General features: G+C 43.8%; 1 protein-coding gene across 2 annotated transcripts in view; it reads right to left on the bottom strand.

Annotated features, from left to right (window-relative positions):
• The window catches only part of LOC139334847 (CCR4-NOT transcription complex subunit 3), a 38,175-nt gene that overhangs the window by 13,803 nt on the left and 956 nt on the right, over positions 1-23,416 (bottom strand). The gene's annotated exons all lie outside the window — the stretch shown is intronic.

The raw sequence follows: 23,416 nt of genomic DNA, 5'->3' as shown, positions 1-23,416 counted from the left end.
AAGGTTTTCTGTGCAAAACATTCAAAGCGCTCAGAGAATATTAGGTGTTGCTGGAGTTTCCTTTCTGAAAGTGAGCTCAGAAGTCGGTGGCTAAAAGTACACGTAGCAGAAAATACACCTACTAAGATCTGTCTATATCATCTTATTTGCATGATAATTGTTTGTTTTATTAATCTGGACATGAACATAAATGTAAAATCACTATTTGTCATCAGCTTCTTTCGAGTTACAATCTTCTCATGAAAGAATGCAAATAAGTGCATTTCCCCAAACTGCTTTAAACTTGTCAGCAATATATGAAGCAGTAATGACGAAGATCATTACTTTTGAGGGCAGCAACAATGGTACAGTGACAGGAGTCATCCCTCACAACGAAAGGACTTCTGTTAGTTTTCATGGAGTATGTACACATTTAAGTAAAAGATCTCAAAGCTTTGTCCTCCTCTGATTAGCCCTGGTTCAAATAAAGTCTTTGTTGGATTGCTTAAATAAAGGATTGGGTTGCAGCAGCTATTCATAAATGTATGTTTGTTAAGGCCTTCCTAAGTTCTCAGTGACTATTACTCAGTTTCAAACTAACTTTACTAAAGCTGGTTACACCATTAAAACTTAAGAAACGTCTTAGCTAATGAAAACTAAAACTAACTCAATAATAACAATAATAACTAAAGTAAGCATTACTGTTATATTTAGACTGGTATGTATTCATGGAGAAACATCAGTTTTGGCTTTATGGGGTGTGTGTATTCATTTGTGAAATGCAATCTGAAGTCTTTGTCATTCATATCATTACTGTACAGCATTTTGCCCAAAGCTCATATTACCTTCAATCTAAATGGGTCATATATTAGCAAGCTAATGTTTTGTCAGTTCAGTTATCTGAAGTTACACCTGGCAAGTAAGAATTAATCTCTACGTAAGAACTAGTTTGTGTGGGGTGACCCATTTTCATTTAGTGATGTATAAACCTCCATCATACAGTCTGCACACACAGTAAGCGTCTACATTATAAGTAGGCTAAGTGTGAGCTTGGTACAACGGGCTCCCTGAAGTAGAGCCTCCAGAATGTCACTGGAACAGAGAACATGTTCAGTTTGAGGTACAAATATGTTCAGAATTACTGACTTTTCTGCACAAGACATCTGGAATTTGGAGCAGTCAATACCTGCAGTCACTGCTGGGCACATACTCCCGGGGCACACATGCATACGCTACATGCATGTGCTTCACATTCCTTTATAGACGAAGACAATGGCAGCAATGTGGTTAAGGTATTAGATTAGAGAGAAAGCTGAACATCAGGGATCCAAATGACAAAGCAAGCAGTGAGCAGAAGGAGGTCATGGCAAGCTACTGTATATATTGTGAGAGCGAGAGATTGTGGAATATACCACCACAGGATCTGGCTCTCTGTTTCTTGGAGATAAAACTGCATCTTTTTTTTCTCCCATGTCCTCTTTTCTTGGTCCCTCTCCCTTTCGCTTCCACCAGATCTCCTCTCTCCCCTCTCTCTCTGTCTGTCTGCCTGACCCTGCAGATATGCGAGGCGATGCACGGCGAATGAATTAGCAGAGCAGAGGCCTCAGACAGCCCTTCATGGAATAGACAGACAGGCAGGCAGGCAGACACAGTGCAACGCCGCGGAGAGCGGCAGAGAGTGAATGAAAAGGAAGGGTAAGAGAGAAGTGAAGAGACACAGGAGCAAATGAGTGGGATGAAAGGACAGACAGGTGGGAGAAGATGCAAGGAACCGAGGGAACGCGAAGGAGCGGAGGGGGGATGAACAGTGGGGGAGGGAAGAGAGGAAAGAGAGTGATGAGAAGAAGAAGATGAAGACAGTGAGAGAAATAGCGGGGAAGCCTGGGAGAATGTGCGATGAGCGCAGGGAGGGGGGAACAGAGAGAGAGAGAGGCAGGGAGGGGAAAAAAAAAGGAGGAGGCGATGAGAAGGAGGTCATCAGCGGTCTGTTTCTGCTTGCATTTTGTCAGCCCCCCTTCTGAAATATTCAGAGGAGAAACACATACGAGGGGTGCGTTACTGAACCGCCAGCGAACACAATGCAGGATGGGAGCACACGTCTGGCAGCGTACTTAACGGTATGTGAAGCTCCCAAGTGGTGAACAAGACTCTGGAGGAGGAGAGGCGGTCTCTGCGCGATGCTACAACGCCCCTGCAGCACACTCGACAGTGACACACAGCTAGGGTGCGAGAATGTTTGCTCCAGCATCTGCCTTCATTTCAGAACATTATGAGTAAAGTGATGACAATGACAATAACAGCATATTGAGAGTGATGACGACAACAGTGATAGCCCTGCCTGCTGCTGCTGCTGCTGCTGGCGATTAGAATAAAGATGTCCATGGCGATGATGATGAAGGGTGCAGCTACTAATACCGATGGTAATGATGGTGGTAATGAGGTCAAACTGAGAGCTCTGAAGACGCATTGAGGGGCGGATGCAAGCAGCAGAACTGGCAGAGCAGCAAGCAGGATGCAGCAGTGCAGCGCAACCACAGGGTGGAAGGTTTCCTCTGTGTCTCTGAGATCACAAACACACGCACACCAGCATAAAACGCAAGACCGTTGTGTCGAACCTGCAATCTTTGGATTGCACAAGCACTTTTGCTGTGAAAAGTCAAACCAGCGGACTGTTTTACCCTCAGAACGGGGTCTAACAGACTCTGCAGCCTCTTCATTATGCAATGTCTACTCAACACAAGCTAATTGTAGCTTCTACTCCCAGTTATGCTTAAAATAGATTGTTGGGAAAAAAAAAATTGGCTTTCATGTGCCCTGAAAACTGCTTTTGAGACTATCAAAGGTTTGTATCCTTAATTTCCAGCTCTCGGCTTCAACAGAGCCCATTTCATTTGAATTCTTCACACCTACAGCAGTTTCTTTAAGGACTGAATCGATCGTTCCCAATTCTCTCAGATCTCATCACATGTCTGCTAAATCCAAAAACGGGTGACATTTTTCCAGGATTCAACAGAACCTAATAACATAATGCTGGTTTCCCTTTGCAAATGAATGCATATCACAGTGCTTTTAATTTGTCATGTTTAATTAGATATTTAAATGAGTCATTAATTACCACGAGGCTGTTTCATGAACAATGCATCTGACTATGAAAATAACCGACTGGGGTCTGTTGGATCGCAGCACTTCTTCAAAAGTGGGACATTTTTCTGAGGTTTAAAAATAAGCGTAACCTAATTTCAGCTACATTTCGGGGATGACATTTACATTTACAGTAACATTTTGAATTACGTCACGAGTTGATATAAATTGTTAATGGTTTCAGCAGACAAGAGATGTTGGTTCGGCTTTTACTGAAAGAGAAGAAGAGGAGTGACTTCAATAACAAATGCTGTACAAAGCACAAACTGGGCAGCTTTTGGGAGGCTGAGTGTATATAAAGTTTATTAAGGTCAACCTCAGCATTTCTTAGGTGATTCCCTACAGTCATCTAAAATTAAAGAAATCTGTGCAGCTGCTGTTCTCGTTCTTGTGTACTGGGAGGCTCTCTTATAACAATCCACAGCTACTCTGACGATTGACAAGCACAAGGCTGTTCCCACACTGAAGCACATGAAAGTAAAGAACCAGGCCGAATCAGGGAATTAGGAATGAGTCGAAAAATAATGTAGTACAATTTAATTAGCATTGATCATTGGTCGGTGGTACATGTTACCTTTTAAAGAAAACCAGTATCGAGGACAAATAATAAGCACTGTTACAAGATTCCCTTAAAATAACATGTAACAGCAAAGGAATATGCAGACTTACATCACACACACACACACACACACACACACACACACACACACTATTACTGATACCTTTCATGCTAATAAGATTCTTACTCGTCACAGCATTAGACCAAAATGTTTTGTGGTGTCACTTCATATTATGGTACACATATTCACCATGAATTAGTTGCTTATTTCTTTGTTAGTCAGTTAGATCTAATTCATGTACAACAACTTCCTTATTGACTATCAATAAGCAGTAAGTAGGAGGTTATTGAGGGGAACTCCTAATTCATGGCCTAGGAATCGCAGAATGTGGTCATGCAGAATAAAGCATTAATAAGTGCTTTATAATGACTGATGAAGGACTAATATGCGTGGTAATGAGCAACAAGTTAATGGTGAATATGTCCATTAATATAAAGTCTTATCTGTTTTGCATCTGCCAGTTAGAGTAACTGAACAATCTTAAATTAAAACACAAGTTATGAGCACCACTTTTCCGAGGACGCCATTATCCACAGCGTCCATCGGGAATAAACGTCCTTAAGTCTCCTTAGAAATCATAGGAAAAAGATGCTCATGACTCCAGAACAGATGATTTCTTCATGCTGTGTGCTCAGATAAAAATAAAGATTTTCTGTCTATTTGCTGAAACAATCCCGCAGTTCCTGACTTAGATAACCCACGGGCCTTGGTGAGAACATTTTTAATTGGAACTTCTCTCAACCTGAGAAACAGTCCCTATGAAAAGTGAGGACTTTGTTTCTGGAGAGACATGTTGTTCTGTTTTCTACAACCTTGAGCAGCACAAATGAACCTCCTCCATTCATCTCCTTCGTATTCAGCTAGTGGCAGAATTTTCTGAGATGGGTATTTGAAAACCTCAGCACATGAAAGAGAAAGTGTCTGCATCATGGCTGCATAGTACTTTGAGTGAGTGACAAAATGTGATTTTCGGTAAACTGACACCTTCACAGTTTGTTGTAAACCCGTTCCTCTGAACTATGTTTCATCACTGCTCAAATGTTTCTAGAATTTCCAGAGAAGTAAGTTTGGCATTTTCTCAGCTCTACTGCGGTCGCGTCACATGATTGACCAGAGTTTTAAGGTGTCACTGTAGCGGAGGTTTTAATCTTTGGGTGGACATTTTGCCACAAACACATGTATGACACCACCGCTCACAGGACAGAAGAGTTAATTCAGTATAAAGCGATATCACATGTTGGACAGACAGCGGTGGAATGTAAGTACAAGTACAAATTTGAGGTACGTCAGTCTTTTCACGCCACTCTCTGCTTCTTCTCCGCTATATTTGACAGCTTTAGTTACCAGTTAACAAAGGTTTTTTGTACAGAACACAGAGAGCTTATAAAACATGTTTCCTTGTGAACGGAACAACCCAACAGTTGATACAAGTACAGCTGAAACGATTAATCAATGAGCCAATTAAAAAATTAATTGGCAACTACCACTGAGGCTATTTTTCATGCAAAACAGTTCCTGCATCACAAATGTGAGTATTTGCTGGTTTTCCTTTGAATTACTGTAATTATTTTGATGTATTTTCACTGAGCTTTGGACTAATCAAGCACTATGAAGGTGTCACTTTGGGCTATAACACCTTAGACTAGCACTTCTCACTATCTCCAGAATTCTTACAAACCGAGCCATCCATTGATTCATTTGGAAAATAATCATCAGCTCAATCTATGATGAAAATAATCATTAGTTGCAGCCCCATACAGAGCAGTTACAAGACAGCTCCACCTCAGCCAACTACAACAGCAACATGCTGCTTTTCCATTAATGCATGATTAATAATGATCTAATGATATAATATATAATGTATAACAGTGACAGGGGACATTTTTTGCATTAGTGCTTTTACTTCTAATGCTTCAACTACATTTTCCTGATTATATAAGTGACATGTTCAAGGTGGGATTTTACTTGTAACAGTATTTTTACAGTGTTGTATTACTACTTGACTAAAGGATTTGCATATGCACACAACAACTGCCGTCATTTCTTCCTTTCCACTGTCAGATCATGACCCATATGACCTTGTTCTTCTCCTCACCTGAGAACAGAAAACCTCACACTTAGCTGGTCATTGGCCCTTGCATCTCCCACCCGAAGCTGCCTACACTGATCACATAAAGATTCCCCAAAAAGCCTCTTTTCCATCTCCACATTGGATTTACAAAGCCGACATTCATGCAATTTTCCTAATTGTAGCCAGAGATTCACAAGGCCGATATGTTCCCGTCATGCTCCTGAACGCAGCTTTCAGTCTCTGTCATCACATTAGGACAAATCCAACTAAGTGATTATTATCAAGGGCAACAATGGAGTAAACCCCTGAGATACGAGGATTGCTGCATATCAGGGAGTGTGAAGCATGACTTGAGCTCAGTAAATGAATTAAATTAACTGAGCGCATGCCGCTTCACAGGCTTTATGCAACCAAGACAAAACTTAAAATCCTCATCAGGCACAACCAGATATTTTCTATTATCTTCAGCACAGACCCGTAACAGGATATAAACCTGTAAAGAAGCCTGCCCTCCATGAGCCCCACCTTCAAACCAATCTATCACGCCATCTGAAGATCAGGCATCAATGCACACGTAACCCGCGACGGACAGAAATAAACGAACGAAAGAAGGAGGGCAGTGCAGAGGGCGACTCGTCTTCCAAACATCGCGAGTGAAGTTCATCAGAGGCTCGGACTACAGCATATTACATCTGAGAGGAGACGAGAAATCACATCATGTCCATGGCAATCTCCGGCCCCGCGGGACACCACTGCGCTGTGCATAACAACACGGAGTGATGGGCGAGACAGAGAAGAAAAAAGGGAGCGAGGGGGAGGCAACAGTGGGAGGAGAGGGAGGGGGGTGTTACAGCTTAACCCTCTGACATTTTTGCCATCAGCTGCAATGCCTATCTCTAAGCCTCACACACACACACACCCACTGAGGGCTAAGACCTTGTTGCGGCACTTGGAAATTCAGTCTGCAATTCAGTGCCTATCCCAAAGTGACCTGTTACGAGCGGTCACATAACACACGCCGTGAACGTAACCTGCTGAGCTATTTGTCCCGGACTAACATTCTAATCTCATGAGCAAATATGATTTGGAGTCTGCTCAAAGCTTCTGGCGACATCCTTCTCTTAATGAGCATCAAGTGACAAGTGAAAGGTTATCTCTAAACAAGAGTGTTAAACATGATAAAGGCTGTGTTTTATGTAGCACGTTGGAATATGACGACATTTATCATGTGATGATGGAGAAACATGCTCGCGATGGTTCATTTCGTTGTCGCAGATTGCTCTCTTCGTGGCAGTATTTTTCATCACTCGGACAACACTTTCTGCACGGCACAGATGCAGGCAGGAAAGTTGCATGAAGGCAACACAAACAAACATGTAGGAGAGCGAAGGGGACCCAGAGCGGGGTAATTCTGAAGAGGAGAAAGACTCCGATTAGCCAAGGCGAAACAAGGAGCTCGTAACTAAAAGGTGGGCTACTTCTGCTGCATGAATGTGGTTTGGTTATGAAAAGTCAGAGCTACTTTGCAAATTGTGCCGCAGACCGGAAACACCACTAACCCGAACACTAACCACAGCTACTTTTAAGAGAGACTATTCACGAGTATATAATTCTAAATCTAAGGTCTTCCCATGTGCTCGTTTTCTATTAACTGTTTAATCAGCAAATTTACAGAAACGGTTTATCATTATCTGGATATGAAATTAGTCATTTGGCAGACAGTTTTGTCCAAAGCGACGTACATATGATGACGTACAAACACCGATGGTGCAGCATAGGGGGCAGTTTTGGGGTTCAGTGTCTTACTTCGGCATGTGGGATGTGAGATGTGGGATCGAACCACCAACCTCCCGATTGGCAGACAACTGCTCTACCTCCTGATCTACCAACTGTTACTGACATGGATGAGACGAGATACTGGTTGAATCGCACAGCCCTAATGATATGTGTGTTTTTTCAGGATGATTGGTGATATTCTGTACTTCTCACACTGTTGCAATGGGTAACGTGTTCCTTCATTACCACGAACACGGACCGCACGACTGTCCTGCTGCTGTCAACGCTCACCACAGAACCAAATGTGTGTAAATCTTCAGTTGAAAATTGTCCACAAAAATGTGCCTTTTACTCCTGTTTGAGTAACATCTGCTCAAACCTGCCGAAGCCCAGCTGTTCACGAAACTCAAAGAGGTTTTTTTTTTTCCTTTCTTAAAAAGACAATATATATTTGTGACATTTGTTTTTCCTGATCAAAATGTATCACAGCTGGAAATTTAAAAAAGAATTTTTTTTTTTCACATTTGATTAAGAGGAACATCTGGGCAGCTTTCACTTCTACTACATCCTCAGAAAAGTATTATGTAATTTAAGCATAAATAAATTATAGGTTGTATATTATATATGACTGCACCTGCAATGTGATTGTGATGCTATTTTTGCAGATGCAAAGACTCCGTTGCTCGTCTGCCACATTCATATCTGGCATGACGATGGGGAGGAGGAAAAAAAAAAAGATGTATAATCTTAAAATGTTAAATACATAAACATTTGTAAAATCCACTCTCTTCTATTCTCAGCAGAGGACAGTTGGCAGCTCCACTCGGGTTGCTGTTGGGTATAAAGCACTATTTGTTTTATCTGTTCCACGCCCAATCGTGTGCCTATGATCTCCTCAAATGGCAACCCTTGTGTTGTTTTATTTTTAGAGTTACACAGGATTTTGACATTTCACTCGTTTGCCTCATCCTGTGTCGCATGGCGAAATCTTTCCACCATGAAACAACAAAGAAAATCCCAAAGGTTGCTCGACAGATTTCTTTGTTTCTCTGAGTTTCGGGGTGTATGTGGGTGCATGTGTGTGTTTTAACTGCTGAGCTACACAACGTGCAAAGCAAAACAACATAAATGGGGCCTAAATGATAAAATGTGATAAATAAAACCCTGCTCGCACACATACCCTGAACCCAATAGTGAACGGCGGCATTTACTCTTGGAGCGTATGTAAATGGAAAACGTGAGGGGGAAGTGAGTGTGAGACTTTCCCATGTGTAGAGAGGCTACGCAGGTCAAGCTAATAAAAATAAGAGGAACAGACTAGACACAGTTTGTTCTATCTGTGCTTTCTGAGTGCACAGAGGACAGTTCCAGCGAGAGACTTCATAAGCTGCAAATACAGTATAGTGCTGATCCTACAGACTCAGGCAAGGCAAGACCCCATTTTCCTCTCACTTGACTCGACTTAATTAACCAGAATGAGTCAGAGGCAACATTCAGGATTTAAGATTTATCCTTATGGGATTGGGGATCTCTCTCTCCCTCTTTGCCTCTCTCTCTCTGTTTATGGTTGACTTCAGTGCTAACTTCCTGCTCATTACTTTAATGATGGTGCTACTGTGAGCTTATGCTCACGAGTGCAGTCTGCTTTTTAACGCTGCAGTTTGGGAATAGCGGGCAACGCGTACACAAACACGCAAATTCGCGCATGCAGCGGCGGAGAATCAAATGAAATCAAAATCCCACGTATGCATTATGCATGTGTGTCGTAGCAAAAGCCAGCTAGCAGCCCCGTCGAAAAACTTCCAAATTCAGGAGTCTTTCACAGCATGTATCAGAGTGCAAGTTGCATGACACCGAAAGTGCTCTGTGGCCACGCGTGCAGACACTTACTGAAAATGAGAGTTAATGACAAGGGGAAAAGTAAATGGAATGCTGGGGAAAGAGCGACTAACATCTTTTTTCTCCTCTGAAGTAACAGCCTAACTCCCTACATAACTGTAATACAGAGAAAGAGTCTGACAGACAGATATATCCAACCCCGGCTCTCTGCTTTTGCTTTAGATGCATTATTCATCTGTGTGCCAATTTGGAGGAACCCTCCCAATCCCCCAGCTAGCACCAAAAAGAGGAGAAGAGAGAGAGACAGGCAGACTAGAGAGAAAGAAGTCACAGCGAGAGTGTCAGAAAAAGAGAAAGACAGAAAAAGAGAGAGGAGAGGGAGAGGAAAACACCAGAACAAAAGAATGAGTGAGACAGACGCAGAAAAGCGGGTGCAGGAACGGCTCAATCTCTCAGCTGCAATGTGGTGAAACATCCAAACAGGATTTCAAATGATCCAGGGAGACTTCTCCCTATATGTTTTGATATTCCCAGCTCTGCCTGGCTTGTCTGCGCAGAGCAGATTAATGACGATTTCCACGCTAAAGACTCTTAACCCTGTCGAAAAACACAGAGGGAGCAAAGACCACGGGCCTGAAGCTCGCTTCTTTTAGCCCGAAACTGCGCACTGTTGCGAAATCTCATTCGCACACGCTGCAGCAGAAATGCGAGCGCAAGCATGCTGTCAGACATATGCAAGCACTCTCACAACTGCAGGATGATGCTGAGAACTACCATTTTTGTTCATAGCACGCTCTGTCGTCATCTTTTCCAGACAGCGCGGGATCTTGATAATGTCAGGATCATACCATCATCCCCGTGGGCGCGACCGCATCCACGCCGGCAGCTGCTGAAGCTGTCCATCCTGGGACAGCCTGCCCCAGATGTAACCCCACACATTCAGCCTCTGTCTCATCCTCGCCCTCTTTCCAGGTTTGTTACCTATTATGGCAGCGGGCTGTCACACGAACAGACCAGATCCTCTTTAGCATCACAGCCAAGCAGAAGATAAAGTGGTCACTCATAGTGGTACCTCCTCACCATGATGGATGTGTGTGTGTATGAGGGGGGGAAGGGGTGTGGGGAGGGTAAGTGTGTGGGCTGGATCAGTAGGATTGCTGTTTAATCTGCCGCTGTCTCCCCATAACGGAGCTCTGAGCTTTTAGACTTAACAGCTGGTTGCATCTACCCCCAAGCCCACGTTGCTGCACTACATAGAGGACTAGCAGGCTACCTTTGGCTGTGGACACCCACAGACCTCACTATTCAATGTCCCTTTACACTAATTCTGTAGGATAATATCTGCCTGTACCGTATCTGAAGTGTGACGCTGGGTTCATTATTTTACGCAGCCTCACTACGACGTGATCGTTTCTACTGTAGTGTTATGAAACAGCATTAATGAATGGTGCTGCTGTGAAGGGCGTTGGCTTGCGCTCCTCTGCTGAAGGATCTGTCAAACTACGGAGCCGCTCTGAGGATTCGCCTGTCAGATTTGGCCTTATTTGCCAGTTTGCTGTGATTCTGCTCCCTCAGCTTTGTCACGTCACCATTCGGATTGCTCGGGAGGGCCCCTGGGAGACGCTCACACGGAGAGCATATACCAAGGCTCGTAGCTGATTTACATCAGGTCAGTCTTTCCAGAACAGACAGAATGCTTAAGCTTTACGAACAACACTAGTTACGAGGGTTTAAGCAGCTATGATAATCTCCCGAGGTGCTGTCATCACAATCAAACAGGCCTGGAAAAGTAGGTCTCGCCCTTCATATGGCATTGACAATTTATTTGAAACTATTTAACGTTGAGGATTCACGACAAGTTTGCAGACGAAACATCAATTTGCACTGAAGAAGAATTCTTTTAACATGGGAACATACTGTGTAATTACATAAGCAATGACTGAACAGACACCTGCAAAAATCTAATGTAAGTGGAGAAGGAAAAAAATATTAGAAACCTTTGAGTAATGCAGTACAGTACTACTATAATAATAACACTGACAAAAAAGTACATTATAGGCTCCACAGAGGTAGGATGTATTACAGGCCTATTGTCTTGGATTGCATTCGATTTACAGAAGTACCTGACAAACTAACTTAGTATGTATAAAAACATGTTTTCTATGCTTCAGGCTGTGTGCACAGTTTGTGATCAAAAAGTAATATATTTCTTTTGCTCAAGATGGACTTAACAGCATCCCAGAGTCACATGTGTCCAAAAACCATTTACGGCAGCCCACAGGGATCAAAATTTAAACTCAGATCAATGAAAAAAAAGATGTAACGGGGGGAGGAGTCAGTTTGTGTCCCTGTTTTTAAAATTTGCAAATATCAACATTGTTCTGTTTTTAAGGGTATTTCTGCATCATGGGCTTGTTGGATTAAATGCAGGAACACGAAAGTCAGACAAACATTAGCGCAAGCAGAAACGCAACCTTATGTGAGAGGTGTAATCAGTTCAGGGTGTCAGATCAGGACACTATTTTAGTGCCCAGGTGAGAATGTGGAAAAAAAGGAGATGCGGAGTCCAGGTCTACGGTTTAGACAGTGTATCTGTCTCAAGTGGATGTACTAAAAGGTGTGTGTGAAGTGAGCCTGATGAAAAATAAAGGCGTAAAAATGCAAAAGTCCATCAAAGATGACAATAAAACACAGCATGCAGGCTGCTGTTTCTACACACACGTGCAGACCCACATGGCAGTTCCAGTTCCCAGGTCTCGGGTGGCGAGTGATGTTTTCACACTTGTGTGGGGAGATTGCTATTTCTGCACGGAGCCAGATAACTCAATTATTCATCGCGGATGCTGGTGCACTCACTTTACCTCTATAAGGATGGGGGGGGGGGGGCGGGTGTGTCTCGCTCTGAGTGCGTGTTCCCACGTGTGCATATCTGCGTATGCATCTGAGTGTGCGGGCGTGTACAAGAAGACCTCCGACAGAAGATGAACCGCTGACATGCCACACCACACAGCAGGAGAGGAAAGAGGCAAGAGGAGAAAAGGAAAAGGAGCTGTCATAAACATGGCAATCAAAGAGATATGAAGCGGGAGGTGAGGATCAAAAGAGCAGAAGGAGAAGAGGGAAGGAATTAGTTCCCTTATCTTCTCTGTAAGCCAACTGTGCACCTTCCAATCCTCTCCAGCTCAATAAACGGTTACAAAGAAAAAGACTTTTTGAATTACCAGCAAAACTGAAACTCAGCTACCGTGGCGCTCCACCTCTCTGCACAAGGGGGCTTTTTATGCACCTTGTGCAGTCTTGCTCTTGTGGTCTGAAACAAAAGCACCGTGAGTCAATTATTGACACCATCTACTTGTTATTATTCTCACACACAGATCACACGTTGTTTTTCCATGACCTTTTTGCCAGTCATTGTTTCAACAAGGCGGTACAGACAGACGAGACATGAAGGACAGGAGAGAGAACAGGCAGGTGGATTCGAACCCACAACAATACTGGCGCACTGAACGGTACGTGTTGGGTTTGTGGGTAGACGTCCACTTAGCCACAGACCTTTACACAGTTAGAGGATATGTAAAGGCCGTGGATCAGTGCGTGTTGTTGTGAGTCCACAAACAGCTGCTGAGTGCTGCCCCTAGAGCACATTTATCACCCCTGACGCCATATGGAGTCCTAGGAAGTCCTGACAAACACACACACACACATAGCCTACAGACACAAACACGTGTCCACATATGCACACGCTGTACGTGTAAACAAAGACAATCACACGCAAAAAGAAAATCTTCAGCTACTAGAGGACAAGAGAAAGCGAAATGTCACATGAACACATGCAAACAGCAGAATTTTATCTGCACATTTGTTGCATCTCCTGACATCAGTCTTTGACTTCAAGCAAGCAGAAACGCGCACATGTGTGACAGACACCTAATTTTTTATCAGCGGCGGCCTATCTCTGCCCGTGCCGCCTATTATTTCCCTGAGGATGACCCCGGAGAGCCAATAGGAGCACTCACATGCCGACACTTCCATGCAACCATTAACCACAGCACACCCGCCCAGTGGCTCTTTTCATTAGCTTAACTCTCACTGTCACACGCACAGACAAACTTAGCTGTCTCATTTCACACACACATGCACGCTCGAACACACACAGACACACACACACGCTTCCCTCCGCTTTAATCTTTAGGGCAGGCAGAATCTACGAGTGATTTATTTGAAACCATTCCCCAGGGGATTTTACGGGACCAAGCCAGTACTCAATCTGATCACAGCATTCGCTTTCTATGTCAGCAATTTATGAATCCTCCTCCCTTCATCCTGAGTTTGTCTGGGTGTGCGTGTGTGTGTTTGCAAGAAAGCTAATGAGGGATGGAGAGGTGGGAAGAGGAACTCTGGAGAGACAGAGAGAGAGAGGGAGAGGGGGGACGACACAGGAAGCACGAACTGGCACTGTGATGAGTGTATATACTGTAAGTTAGCATACTGTCTGTGGCAGACGCCCCCATGGTTTTGGGTGAGTCACTCTCTGCGCTTGCAAGCTTGCATCCAATCTTACATGCTTCAAGATGCAACACAGTTTCTGTTTGTGTGTGTACATTTCAGCAAACCCCTGAAGAAAGCACAACATGAACCTCAATTCCTGTGTAAAAGCTAAGCTCTGGCACAACAAAGCCGAAGCGCGGGCACACCCTTCAATCGTCACGCTTCCATCTCCCATTCAGGGTCCCACCACCACGTACCATCCAGATGACTGTGTCTAATTTCCACTGGATATTCCATTTCCATTTGAAAGGTGGTTAGCGCCCATTGAGCAGTGTTATCGTGGCCGCGCAGACAGAGAGAGGCTGCCCCGTTCCTCTCCAGCTTAAGACGGAAAAGCCATCGATTTGATTCAGCCTTAAAAGCCGGGTCAGCCTCAACAATGGCAGCTCGTGGAAAAACCATTACCCCAGGTGAATTCTGAAATGTTAACCTAAATGCATGTTTGCCGTCATTCTGCCACTCTCCGTCTCTCCATCTCTGACTATCCTACACAGCACCGCAGATGGAGAGGAGACAGGAGCGAGCTCTGTGGGTTGCTTCTCAATGGAGTATGCAGGCTCCTCTCTGGGTGAGTCATGCTGCCTTTCTTTACACTTCTTGTCCAAGGCCACCTACCTTACACCTCCACTCCAGCACAGCTACTGCCAACTTACTACGCCTGCTCATCCATTACACTACTCACAGCCTCTGACACAGTAGAAAAGTCACAGATGACTAATATGATCCAGCTGAAATGCCTGCTGCTGCACTGAAAATGATATGTGGCATTTGAAGTTGAAAGCTATACTGTATATTAATCAGAATAGCATTATTTTATGTAATTTGCCCGGTTGAGAGATGTTAGATGTGAGGCATGGCATATGTACTGTGGTTGGAGTGACTGTCAGCTCATTACAGCTCAGAGCTGCTCAGATTCACCAAGCAGGGACAGATTTCGCCATTGATGAACTCAACAGCAAAAGATGACTTAGTGTTTTAAACTAATTCTGTTATGTCTCTAGAAATAAGTTTCTCATTAGAAACACAATTCAGTGTGATTTGTTTATTATTGTAACCATAGCAGCGTAGAAGCAGTGCATCCTGGGAAGCAGGAAGAAAATTCTCCATGTGGTGGTCAGTTGTCGTGTTGAGACATTCATCATTAGCAGTTGTCAGCTCCTCGGGTGAGACGTTATTCTTCATTCTCCCTCTTTGCTAAGGCAACGTCTGTGAGTATTATTCATCCAGTAACATGAGGGCGTCAAGTTATTTTGTGTTTCTGTGAATATAAACACAGTTGGATGCTAAATGCGTTGCTAATTCAAGCTAGCTCAACAGTTCATTGCCGCTTATTGTTTAACTATAGGTTAGCTGTGTTTTCTTCATATTAGCTACGTGGCTAGGCTAGCTAGGCCCTGCTAATTACCTAGATACTGCTGTGGTATGTTTATTTGCTTGATAATGCTGCTTAATAATGCACATATTTTTTGTTGTATTGTGTTGGGAGTGTCTAAACTGATTGGAAAGACAGCCCGTGACAAATTCAGTGTCTTGTTTTGCTCGACCAACAGTCCAAAACCCAAAGACATTCAGCTGACTATCATGTACGACGAAGAAAAGCATCAAATTCTGACATTAGAGGGACCAAAACCAGCAAAAGTTTGGCTTTTTTGCTTGAAAAATTACTAAAATGATTATTTGATGATCAGAACAGCACACTGTATCTGTGTATATTGCGTGGGTACAGTTAGTTGTGCTAATGAGAGATTTCTCAACAGTGATTTGATTTCAATAAGGAAAAACATAAAAGAGACAATAAATGACATTATATTAATGTTTTCCAGGACTGCTGCTAGCTGCTCAGTGTGAAAGAAACAGATCATCAGCAGTGATTTCGCTCGGTGTTTGACCTGCTGGCCCCGCATGTTTGATGCCAGTGAGATGTATGTGTGTGACAATGTGAGGCGGGTTAATGTAGTGCAGGGGTTCTGCTAATTGGGTTAGTGCACGGTTTGGCTAATTGGGTTAGCAGAGATTCCATGACAGCTACCACGCTGACAGACCCAGCTTGCTATCGATCAGACGGGCGAACTAAGGGGACAAACACAGCAGGTGCTTTCATTAAACAAGTGCGAGCACGTGCAAACAGGACATGCACGTACACACAAACGTGTCAGATTACACTGGAAGCCACTGAATCGACTCTATTCTGACAGAGCTAGGGAGGAGGTGTATGGATCCCATCAAATAAAAGACAAAAAGTGCTGACAGCGATGACGGGTACTTACGAAAACGGCAGAAAATGGCTAAATAAATATGGATTTGTGTGTGAGTGTGTGTGTTTGCATGAAAGAGAAGCAAAGTGTGTGAGAGAGAAAAAGACAGAGACCACTTGGGACCTCAGCTCTCTTTCATGTGGAGGTGAATACATAAATAATAAAATTAAATCATCAAAAACAGCCCAAAATAGTCCTAACTGTTCTCTCAGCAACAGACACACACACACACACACACACACACACACACACACGCACGCACACACACACACACACACACAATCATACGTTCCACATTCTTCAAAGTTACATTAGTTGGTAACAGTTTTCAAATTTAATAATCTATGTATTAAAATGTCAAAATGATGACAAAAATATCTTCTTTTTTTCCATCAGTTACACAAGAATCAAAATGACCTGGGTGTGGAGACAGCAGTCTTCCTGATTAAAAGTGTCATTCTACAATAAAGAGAAGAACTGTCAGTAATGTGGATGTGCATCTTCAGGCTTTGATGCGCTGCTCGCCTCTGTAGCTAACCGTTATCTGATGGGTAGCTAGGTGCAATCTGCAAGGTGTCGGGGGAGCGAAGTACTAAATAAAGACATTTTCAAGCGCGAAGGAATCTCAACCCCAGTTGTGTCACTTCGCTTCCTCGCTTAACACAATCTGCTGCCTCCCTCCTAAAATAGCTCAGTGTTTCTCTGAAGCCAGGCTCTTGACTTAACACCGAGATAGACGGATAGGGTACATGCAGCAGAAAAGACTATGTCAGTGCAGAAAAACCACAACATCCACGCTGCGACAAGCACACAAACCCACTGCGAGATCTGGAGAGAGATTTTGTGCTGTGTGATAAGTACACGCGTAGTTCTGCCTGCTTTGGTTTCGATATGGGAGGATCACACACACCTGTGACAGCGTGCTCAACATCTGGCCTTGCGACATAAAGTTTACGACCTTTCTTTTACTCCTGAACGGTATAACTGACCTCACAGATGCCAAAATGCCAAGCCAACGTGTCCTCACGTAAAGAGATATTTCCAAATCTTGAAAGTTGTCAAGGGCCTAAAACCATAATCTAAATGGATTAGCCCCCTCTTGCTTATGTTTTGACTGCCCTGTGAACTATTCTTTGCAGCTGGAGGCAGCCTCTGGAGTGGAGTTCAGCTGATGTGATCTCTTTCCACAAGCCACTCTTATTAAGCAGCACCACTAAAAGCCAGAGGATTCTCTTACTAAACCAATCAATATAGGATCTGCCTTGCCCTGGTCCCAGGAGACCAGGGCTCCACCCTTCATTCTTCCTCCAGCTTTCACTATCTGTACAGTCTCACTCATTCATGCCAGGCATGAGAGTGAGGTGGATGCTACTGCGTATGTGCGCATCTGTGCGATCCTGCAAACCCAAGACAGATCTGATTCCAAATGCAGCGCTATCTCAAACCTCAGGAGGTGAAACAGGTGAAAACGGTCCTCCGAGGCCGGGCTGAGGAGCAAACCGCCTGTTAATGAATAAATAAACACGCCAGTCGGCATGAACGCCCCGCTGTCCTCATGCTCTTTGAGTGCAGAGGCTGATCTTCCAGCGCTAACACCTGTGTGACTGTCAGAGGAAATCAATAAACAGCTACTGTTGCAAAGGTGAACTCACCCACCAGCGCGCGCCGCGCCTCCACCGGCTGTCTGCGTCTCAAACAGGAAGAGACATTTACGGCAGAGTGACACACCTGGTATTCATGTTAATGCCACAACAGTGTCGCTAATTAGAGCCAAACATACAAAAATATGCACACTGTTAATATGCAAATACAGACAGATGGCTGAGGAAGGTGTAGAAACACACATACATAATACAGTTACACATACTCGTGCTACTGCTCTGTGTTCTTTTTGTCATTCTATGTATTTAGATGGAAGCTGATGAACTGAAATTTGCAGGTGGAAGTGCGAACTCTGAAGAAACACACCTGTAGCCAGCAAGCTGCTTGTTTGACGCTAAAGCTAAATCAGAGCATGAAAAGTGGTTATGTAAGACCCCCCCAACACACACCCCACCCCATTTCCTTAAAGCACGAGCAGGCAATATTTTTATTTTAAAGTATGCAGTATCTAACGGCATAAAACACAACACAAAGCAGACGTGCCATAGAGAAGAGCTTCCTGTCTCCGCTAATGAGACCCAGATGATTCGCCCTGTTTGCGCAGATTAAGCTGTTGTTGGTATAAACACTTCTCCACCCACAAGAAATGACAAACTCCAACTTTAAGAATGAAAAACTAAACTGTCTCCTCTTTTTTTTTTTTGTTTTCAGCTTAAACACAGAGTACCCAGCTGCACCGGAGGCTGCGAGGCTTCTTCAGTGAGGCGCTGAAAAGCCGCCAGCAGCAGAAAGCCGAGGTCACAGTGCAGCGTATTCACGGCGCTGAAAGAGGTCACACGAAGTCACACTTCCTCAGGCCAATAAAAATGAAAAAGATTGATTTCTCATTACTTACAATTGTTACTTTGCATACAAATGGTGCAAGTGCGAGGAGAAGAAGAAGAAGAAGTCGGGCTGGACATCATCATCCATGTGTTTTCTGACTTTGATTAGCTGGAGGTCATTATTTTGACGGCCACAGCTGCACTGAGTTACTGTAACTCCTCTGCGTGCTGGCTCACTGGCACAAGAGTGGCTAGCTCAAATTTGTGCCTCTCGTGTATTACCATTATTTTTGAGTCATGAGGCTAATTATCTGATTTTAACCATCTGGATGAAAAAAACTGTTGCACCATAAAAAGCATTTTTAACCCATTTCCCATGCAAAATATGAATGAGTTGCTTTGTGTGAAAATATAAAATATTGCATTGAAGCATCGCTATATACCAGTATAACAATAACAGATATGTCGCGTCCAGCTACCATCTTTTTCTGGTTTAGGAAAAAGAGGCACAACACATTTGCAAAGGAAGGAAATCTTCTCACCCTGAGGTATTTATTTGGGGGAAAACTCGTAATGCTAACGCACGGGATGCAAAAACCGGGGATGCAAAGGCACCTCCAGCAGCTCGGAAGTGAAGGGGCACAGGTGACAGAGAGGCTGATAAATGATAACTGAAAAGCCACATGCATATAATAAAGAGGTTTTTATACGCCATCACCACAAGGCTAATAAATCAAAGAGCGCTGGTAATGCTTGATATGAGTTGAGAGCTGCGGGAACATTTTCTTCAGCGGAGGCTATAATTCGAAGCTCGAGCTTCACCTGCTGCTAAGACCTTGAAAGGTTTTCAAACAGACTAAAAACAGTTGAGGGGATGTAATGCACAAGCTCCGGGTCAGGCCTTCTCTCAGCTCACGTGGTGTGAACAGAGGATGGAGGACATTGTCTACATGTCATAACAGAACAAACATCTTATTTCATGCTATTGTGTTATGATCGTATCGCATCAGACATAATGGAGAGTTAACAGCTTGTCTGTGTAAGTCACTGCTTTTCTTTGCTGCTTCATTTATTGTGTTTGCCCTTGTATTATAGTCATGTTCAGGGACATTATGCCGTAATGCTGCTGAGGCATGAATCAATACTTATGAATTACAATGCTCCTGCTCTAATGGCAAGCTACTGCAATGCTGCCTGAAATGTAAATGTATAATGTGCATACTGAGATGACGGATACTAAACTACTGCGCTTAACGAGGAGGATTGTGTGTAATTACATGTGAAATGTTTGGGCTGCACCTGGTGTGAGATATAATGCAGCGCGGTGTGACGAAGATGAAGGTCTAACTGGTCAATGTCTTTTTTTTTTCTTTTCATGTTTCTGAGAGGAGAGCAATTGAGCGGATCACCAACATGCCGCACCATCACTTTCTTGATCTCTGGTTGCTATGGTGATCTCACTTTGTTTAAATGTGGTATTAAGTGTGCTCATGGCCAAGGTTCAGCTCGCCGCTGGGCGACGCGGGAGGGAAGAAGAAAACTTTTCGAAAACTTAAATTCAGATTCTTTAAATTCGCGCCGGCTCGTTCTCTTTCTCTCCTCAGTGCTCATTTCCTTGTTTCCTCGCTCGGCCTCTGCAATGCCTCTTATTGGCCGATACACACCATTAATAATTGAGAGCATTTTATGCAGACAGTGAGTTTCGGTGCCCTGAGCTCTTTGGTCACGGATCCATGGCACTAATGCTGGGTGGCAGGCCAGTTTGAGGCCCCGCACTCCAAGTCCAGGCTGGGGCACATCTGTCTGGCTGACTGGCCAATCTACGGTCCCCCAATCCCTGAGCTATTATGAACACAGCTGACACGCACACACACACGTGCATGCATACACACTTTTAGGATTCACGGGCCATTTACTTTGTGATCTGCAAAGCTCACATCACACTTTTGCACCTTTTCCGAAACAACCAAAGGCCACGGATGATGACTGACATTCTCAAAGCCCGCCATGCCCTCTGTTCTCTCTCGTAAACACTATAATTCTCACTCAGACGCAGCATCACACATGCTCTCTATATAATGATTAGGAATGGTGGTGGTGTGTATGAAGAATTACACTGTTTGTAAGAGAAAACAAAGGTGTGTGAAAGAAAATGTCCATTTTGAAGTGCGTGTGGACAATGGCAGCGTGTGTGACTACAGGAGGGTAGTTTCAATGAACAGGATAGTTTAAACTCAGTTTCTGATTGGCTTACAGCCGTCCTAATAAAGCCCGTACCTCCTGCAGTAAGTGGCATTTCTAGCAATGTTTAGGCTCCAAGGAGAATTCAAATCAAGCCGCAGAGCGTTGGAGGACAACTTAAAATTCACCAAGTTTTGTTGGAACAATAGCAAGGTCACCAGCACCATGATATGGCTGATTATTTACCTTCTGCACATCATGGTTTTAAGGGCTGTAAGAAACCAGGAACTAAAAATGCAATACTATCTAAGTCTTGCTCGCACACATCTGTTGTAAGTTACATACATGTACAATACAATATCCTTCAGTTTTACACACATTCCTATTCTCAGTCACACATTGTATTCTAGCGGTTTCTCTTGCAGCACATATGTTATTCCTTGCTTTATTCACGCAATTTATTCGCCCACAACAGCGAGAGCAGCAGCTCCACTTACGCTAGCAAGCGACAAACGATACCTGTGCAGAGTGAATCTACGAATGGCCTCAAAATGTACCGGAAAGCCTAGTTTTTCCTATCATTTTCCTAGACTTTCTCTCCTTTTTTTGGCTTATTTCTCTCTGTACATTCATAATTGAGTCTGATCTTCTACTTCTACTTGCAGATTTCCATTGACTGCATGCAATGGAACCACCTCTAAATTAGCATATAATACGACTTTAAGAATATAACTGTATGTGTGAGAGACAGTAGTGTTGTGCATGGGACCTTGTGATGGTGTGTTTAAGACACAATAGGCTGTTTACACTTCCTGGCCATTTAATTAGGTTCACCTAAACAATCTATTGCAACTGAACACAATAAATTCTACTTTTATGACTTGCATAATTTTCATTTTTTGTTGAAATTGTTAAAATGTGTTAATCAATTACGCGGTTCTTAATGAAATCATAGAGAAAGCTGGTTTTGTACTGTATTACATTCTATTGAGAGGTGCTTCTAATTTTTTGTCCTTTCTATTTAGACACATGAAGAGGGCAGAAAATTAGAAACACCTCCCTGAACATTAGAGGCATCATAAAAGCAGACTTTATGGCAGAACAGCTGTATTGGATTGCATTAGACTGTACAGGTGTACCTAATAGAGTGAGTGCATGTGTGTTGGAAAGAATAGCAGTGTGTGCTAATTATGAGAGTGAGCAAGAAATCATGAGTGCAGATTAAGAAGGTATGCTAGTGAATATGGGAAAGTATAGAGATGCTGTGTGTGGGAGCAGATATGATTCATGTGCCCAAACTGCCACTTTAAATCTTACTCTCCACATGTCTGCATGTGTGTTTATGACAAAGGGAATGCACCGCGTGTTACGTACATGCGTGCATGTACGCACGCGTAGCAGATGAAAGGGATGCGGTTAAGGCCGAGGTGCAGGTGTGCAAGTGAACCCGAGAGAGTGTGTTTACTTCCACGAGATGAAGGTGGGAAGGGATGATGGAGGAGGGCGGGCGGGAGGAGGAAGGAGCGCTCCGGTCCTGTCGCCTTGGGTGCATCAGCAGCAGGAATTGTTCTCTGCCCTGTGGGGGCCATCTGACTGTTCTGTCACCCTCCACAGAAGGCTGACTCTGCCTTAAAGTGCTCGGCCCTGCGCCTGCAGTTCGACATGCTTGATGTTTAATACATACACAGGGAGAATATTGAAAACGCCTCAGGAGAAATGCAGTACACAGGCTCTAAGGGAGAGTCTGTTTTTCTGTCAGTTTGTAGGACAACCAGGAGTAGAGGAGCTCCTCTACAAAGTGTGCGTGGGCAGGTTGTGAGCATAATTGCCCGGAATTCGAACCAGAGCCGGAGCTCCATCGCAAATTTGAAATATACGAGATCCAAGAGTTAAGCACCTCTCAACGAAACGCACTCGTAGGGAGTGGAGGGCAGCTTCGTGCTGGTAATTGTGTAATGCACCGACTTATCTGTGCCAGGAAATATACGTCACCCTCATATACGACGTTTCGGTCAAAATGACAGTGGTGAACTTAAGCTGAAACGCCTCTCCCAGTGTGCTCCTGCAATCAGCGTGAGTGTGGTGTAATTCAGGGCATCGCTCCTCAATAAGGCAGGAGAATGGGCCTCAGGGGTGACCCTCCTGCTTAAGTCAACACAATGAGTGTAATGAGGTGAGATACACACACACAGGCACGCGCACGCACACACACAGGCAGACACACTGGATATGGGAACCCTTGCTGCATAGTAAGTGGATTTCATTCATCTACATGCACTGAGCCTGCTGTAGAAGTTCCACACACACCCACACATTCAGCCGCACGGCGAGCACCTCACTCCGTGGCTCATTACAGGTGAGAACACCATCACAACCCGAATCAGACGTATAGCTGGGGGAAGGATTAACACTTCCTCTGACACTTAGCAATCACCTCATTTCAAGACAGCCTTAATAAAAGTCAAACATGGATCTTAACAGTGATAACTTGAATTTTGGTTTTAAAAAAAAATCATCCTCAATGTCATGGTGGTGAAAAGGAATCATTAAGCTGATATTTAAAAGGGACTGTCTCTGTTT

The sequence above is a fragment of the Chaetodon trifascialis genome, chromosome 8, assembly GCF_039877785.1.
Source record: "Chaetodon trifascialis isolate fChaTrf1 chromosome 8, fChaTrf1.hap1, whole genome shotgun sequence".
Lineage (NCBI taxonomy): Eukaryota > Metazoa > Chordata > Actinopteri > Chaetodontiformes > Chaetodontidae > Chaetodon > Chaetodon trifascialis.
Note: the sequence above shows the minus strand (reverse complement) of the source record. Positions and strands in the feature narration are given on the sequence as shown.